Raw genomic sequence first — 6,389 nt, forward strand, 5'->3', positions numbered from 1 at the left:
AACACACACAAGAGAAATGAGGATCACAAACAAGACTATTTAAATATGCTTCAAAGAGAGCTTCAAATACTCCCAAATTGCGTTTGTCTAATGAGCTCAGGGAGAACTTGGATATGTGCATTTGGGCACAAGAATTCAGAATTTGCCGGGGGGAGGGGGGAATCCAATGATTTTACAGAGGCCAATCCTAACTAATAATTAACATTATTATTTTTAATTGTATTTTATTAGTGCCTTTCATCAAAAAATCTCAAAGGGTTTCTCAAGCAATCATTATCTAAGCCCCACCCTCTCTCCTAGTGCAGATATGAAAGATTGATACCTATAGTAATGTTTAAAGAAAAGGAGAAAATAAAACCCAGTAATAATTTAGCTTCTCATTTCAAAATGAGAAAATTGCCAAGATACACAAAGAAAATCCTTAGAAATGATTTGAGTAAATACCAGAAAGACTAGAGAATGAGTCTTTGGAGAGGAGGAAAAGAATTACTTCCTATTTATTCTCACCAAAGCTACCCAGGACTATCCAGTTCAATTGATAGTTGTTGAGTACCTATTCTTAGAGTAAGCTAGGGAGAAGAGTAAGAACCAAGGGCCTGCACTTAAATAGTTTACAATCTGACTCTGATAATAATAATATGCAATGTTCTATAACAAAGAATAGTGATGTTTGATCAATTGTTTCATTAAAAAAATTATATTCCTAATGCAGGACCTAGAACATGGTAAATTGTTCATTGATTGAGTTCAATGTAAATTCTTTGAAGGCATGTTTCACTTCATATTTTTCCATATAACCACATAACCTACTTCAATATCCATAAGTATATATTAAGCCTACTATATAAGCTGAGTACAGTGCAAAGAGCTGGAACAAACACCAAAAGAAGTAAAAAAAATAGTCTGAGACCTCAAGGAACTCAGATCTAATGGAACACATGCTATTGTTCATCCTTCCTTTTCAAAAAGGAATAGTTGGACATCATGGGGTCATGTCTTGATTCAGGTGTGAAATGTATTTAAATGATGAAGGGCTTGCAAAGTTGTTTGTCTTTCCATCTCTTCCAGCATCATTGAAATTCAGTTGCAAGACAAAAAGTCAAGATGGCAGGGTTATGGCCCAAGATGTAGTGGATGGCATTGGTATCTTTGATTGTCTAACCAAGATCTAAGGGCTCCACAATACTTACTTCAGTTGTTTTTATGGTCATTGGAAAAAAATATTCTCCTTCATTTATTCTTCCAATAGATAGTCTCATATGCTTGGGGCAAACATGTCCTCAACTCACCAACAAATTTGAGACCTGAAAGTTACCTTCAACCTATTTTTAGCCTCTCTTTCAAGATGGTTTTACTGGAGTGTGGCTGCTGCATATGCTACAGCTTCTTGGAGCAATATGCTAGATACTGAATAGACCCAGAATGCTCTTATTTAAGGAGTCAGTCTGCACCAAGAAGTGGACTTATCCTGGCCAAAGATAAAAGTGGGACTCAGATACATCCTAAGTTTAAAGAGAAAGGTAGTACATGCTCAAAAGCTAACAACTTGGTTTCATCAAGGAAACATTCCATTTTCAGATTATATTCTGGATGTAACTTGTCAGGGATGCTTGTCTGCCCCTGGGAAGACCAATCGCTTTCTTTGTTTCATGGTTGTCAGAGCCTTGGCTAGGCTGGTGTCTCAGGCAACTGAGGCAAATTCTACTGGGAGCAAGAAGAGATAAGGTGCTGAGGAGTCAAGATGGGCACATTTCTTATATAGAGGATTGAGTCAAATTTATAAAAAACAAGCCATTCTCTAATTGATAAACAGTCAAAGGATATGCAGAGGTAATTTACAGATGAGAAAATTAAAATGATCCATAGTCATATGAAAAATTACTCTAAATCATTACTGATTAGAGAAATGCAAATTAAAGCATCTCTGAGGTACCACCTCACACCTCTCAGATTGGCCAATATGACCAGAAAGGACAATGATCAATGTTGGAAGGGATGTGGGAAATCTGGGACTCTAATAAATTGTTGGTGGAACTGTGAACTCATCCAACCTTTCTGGAGAGCAATTTGGAACTATGCCCAAAGGGCAATAAAAATGTGCATACTCTTTGATCCAGCAATACCACTACTGGGTCTATACCCTGAAGAGGTCATAAAAAGGGGGAAAAACATCACTTGCACAAAAATATTCATAGCAGCCCTGTTTATGGTGGCTATGATTTTTTTTTTTAAAAAAGAACTTTATCATCATATTTCAAGAAATTGTCAAAGGAAACTGTCCTGATATCTTAGAATCAGAAGATAAATTGAAAAATGAAAGAATCCACCAATCATCTAATAAAAGAGACCCCCAAATGAAAACTCTTAGAAATATGATAGCTAAATTCCAGTGTTCCCAAGCAGAGGAAAAAATACCGTCAGAAAGAAACAGTTCAAGTATCATGGATCCACATTCAGAACTGCACAAAATTTAATAGCTTCTACATTAAAGAATTGGAGAGGCTAGGAATTAGAGATTCTGGAGGGCAAAGAATCACCTATCCACTGAAACTGAATATAATCCTTTAGGGGAGGGGAGTTGATAGCTAATGAAACAGAGAACTTTCAAGCATTCTTAATGAAAAGACCAAAGATGAACAGAAAATTTGATTTTCAAATACAAGATTCAAGAGAAGCATAAAAAAGTAATAAGAAAAATAAAAGATAAAGAATTTATTAAGATTAAACTGTTTATATTCCTACATAGGAAGATGATAACTTGTAGCTCTTATGATAGTTATCACTATTAGGAAAATTAAAAGGAGTATACTAGACAGAAGTTGGAGATGTTGGTTGACATTGATGGGGTGATATCTAAAAAACAAAATTAAGGGGGAGAAAGAGGATTGCACTGGGAAAAGTGGAAAGGGAGAGATAGAATGTGGTAAATTATCTCAAATAGAAGAACTATAAAGAATTATTAGATGGAAGATGGGGATATTGGGGGAATATTTGAACCTTACTTTCATAAGAATTTGGAAAAATAAATGAAGAAAAAATCCTACCAAATTTAGGTAGAGTCCTACCTAAATCAGGAAGAGGAAAAACAAAAAGACAACTTTAGATCAATTTCCTTATTGAATAATGATGCAAATTTTAAATAAAATACTAGAAAGGAGATTACAATTTATCACTAGGATCCTACATTATGACCAGGTGGGATTTATACCAGAAATGTATAGCTGGCTCAAAATTAATAAAACTATTAGCATAACTGCCCACTTCAATAATCTGAATAGATATAGGAAAAGTCTTTGACAAACTACAATGCTCATTTCTTTTAACAAAAATTAGAGAACATAGGAATAAATGAAGCTTTACTTAAATAAAATAATGGGGATAAAGTAAAAGTCTTCACAAAAAGATCAAGAATGAACAAGGATGCCCATTATCACCACTATTATTCAATATTGCTATTAGAAATACTAGTATATAAGAGAAGAGCAAGAAGGAATTGAAGGAATTATGACAGGAAGTAAAGAAGCAAAAATAATCACTCTAGAGAAATCTAGAGAATCAACTTAAAGATTAGTTGAAGTAATTAACAACTTGAGTTTGTTCCTCTGCCCACACAGAGCACCATGTGAGGCAACATCCATAGTTAGATCTGCCCGACTCCTTCTTCACTCTTCTTGTGCCTGCCCCATGGAGCAGTGACTCTCAACTTGCCTAAGGCCAGTGAGGATGGGAGTTTAGGTAGGGACCAGCTACCCTGGAACTGGGTGTATCTTCCCCAAGAGAGGTCAGAGTTGTATGGTGTTCTATTGGAGATACTTGAAAAGGAAAGTTTGATTCCTCCCATGACAAAAATAAGCCCTTCAAGCTTGTAATGGACAAACAGGAGGTTATTCGAGGTTGAGAATGAGTTGAGCAGAAGAGCATGGGCCAGAGAGAAAAAAAATGACCATCTCTCCAATCTATGCTTATGGTTCCACTGGTCACCCAGGCATCATTCCACCAAATGCTATTCTCATCTTTTGAAGTGGTACTTATAAAATAGGAATGACAGAAATGATTTGATTCCTTAGTCCCCGTTTCTTGAATTAGACACATGGAGAGTCCAGGATCACAATTTCAAGATGAAGAATATAATTTGTATGGAGCTTTTACATGATATTCCATTGCATTCACTGTATGACATTTACCCCAATTGAATGCTATCATTGGGCTTTATTTTCAACTCTTCCTCCTTGTATATATGTTTTCTCTAAACTATACATTGCAAAACTCAACCTGTCAAGTCATTCATCATCTTGTTTTTGTGGTCTAGATTAAAATGGAAATTTGGGGGGAATAGATTTAAGATTAAATATACGATCAAGTGTTAACAGCACACAGATGAGTTAACTTAGAATATGAATTATTTGAAGAAAGAAAATCTTTGTCCCTTTTATTTTTTGGATGAAATTTATCTATGTATTAATTTTTTTGCTGCTGCTGCTGCTGCTGCTGCTGCTTGTAAAGGTATAGAACACTGAGGGACTTTGAGAGCTGACATATTCTCCATGTTGAGTGATTTCCTGGTAGTATGTTACTCACCCTGTCCAAAAATGAAGGTGGGGAGGGAGAAGCTATTTCAAACAATCAATTCTCCTTCCCCCACTCCCTTTCTTAACCTCTGCCTTTTGAAAACAGATATTTTCAATTCAGTGTTGGACATTGCCACTTGTCTTTTCCACAGGACAACTCAGATCAATATAAATCTCCTTTATTGATGCCTGACTTATTTTTCCATCATATGGTTTTCTAATGGATTGGAGGACTTTTTTCAATCATTAAAAATACCTAAAATACCTAAATTCCAAAAAACTTGAATTAATTGTTAAATTGAAGATGCTGTTTGTAGAAATTTTCAACACAATGAAAGCCCAGTCACTGTCACAGAAAATCATTGCCTGTTCTTTACAAAAAAACAAAAGCAAAACTGATGCTGTTCCTCACAACTTCAACATCTCCTGTTTTTGACAGCTCCCCATACTACTAATATCTATCCCTCCCCCTGCTTTTACCACTCTACCACTGACACCTCCCTTTTGCTGTCCTGTGTAGTGATTTGATGAGTAACTGCCACCACCCATTCTTCCACATAAGAGTTTCAAGTTTTATTATTGCAATAAAATGTTTTATGCTGACTTTAAAAGAAAGAAATAAAATCAACAACTTATAGGAAACAAAATAAATCACACAAATCATCAGCATTTCTATGTTACCAACAAAGTTTGACAGAGAGAGATAGATAGAAAAATTCCATTTAAAATAACTATAGAAAATATAAAATACTTGGGAGTCTACCTGCCAAGACAAATGCAATAACTATATAAACACCACTACAAAATACTTTTTACACAAATAAAATTACTAAACAATTAGAAAAATATCAATTGTTTATGGGTAAGCCAAGCCCATATACTGAAAATGACAATTCTACATAAATTAGTTTATTTATTTAGTACCATAGAAGTCAAACTAGCAAAAGTTATTTTAGAGAGCTAGAAAAAATAATAATAAAATAATCTGGAAGAACAAAGGTCAAAAATATCAAGGGGATCAATGAAAGTAAAGTGAAGGAAGGTAACACATAGCTAGGTAATTATTAAGTGTCTGAGGCTGGATTTGAACTCAGGTACTCCTGACTCCAGGACCAGTGCTCTATCAACTGTACCACCCATCACATTCAGTTTGGATCAATGTATACTGTGGAAACAATGTAAAGACTAGCAAATTGCCTTCTGTGTGGGGTGGGAGGAGGGAAGTAAGATTAGGGTAAAAATTTTAAAACTCAAAATAAACAAAATCTTAAAAAAAAGAAAAGAAAAGTGAAGGAAGGTAGCCTAGATTTCAAACTATATTATAAAGTAATCACAAAAACAATCTGATACTGTCTAAGAAATAGAGTAGTGGATCATGGAATAGTTTAGGTACGTAATAATTTAGGTAGTAAACAATCACAGTAATTTAGTATTTGAAGAATTCAAAGACCTAAGATTTGGGGTATAAAAAGTCACTACTTGACAAAAACTACAAGAAAAACTGGAAAACAGTTTGGTGGAAAATAGATATAGATTAGCATCTCATACCATATACCAAAATAAAGTCAGAATGGGCACAAGATTTACATAAATGGGTGATACCATAAGAAAATTGTAAAGGCATGAAATAAGTTACATTCCAGATCTATGGGTAAGGAATGGTCAAGATATGAATGGGCAATTTTCAGACAAAGAAATGAAAGTGATCTCTGGTTACATGAAAAAAATTTTCTATGTCACTATTTTTTAGAGAAAAAGTTAATTAAAGCAATTCTGAGATATCACCACACATTTATCATATTGGCTTATATGATAGAAAAG

General features: G+C 34.5%; 1 pseudogene; it reads left to right on the forward strand.

Annotated features, from left to right (window-relative positions):
* Window positions 1-3,723: 3,723 nt before the first annotated feature.
* On the forward strand, window positions 3,724-4,020 carry LOC141516508 (peptidyl-prolyl cis-trans isomerase FKBP1A pseudogene; annotated as a pseudogene).
* Window positions 4,021-6,389: the final 2,369 nt, after the last annotated feature.

Source organism: Macrotis lagotis, chromosome 3 (genome assembly GCF_037893015.1).
Source record: "Macrotis lagotis isolate mMagLag1 chromosome 3, bilby.v1.9.chrom.fasta, whole genome shotgun sequence".
Lineage (NCBI taxonomy): Eukaryota > Metazoa > Chordata > Mammalia > Peramelemorphia > Peramelidae > Macrotis > Macrotis lagotis.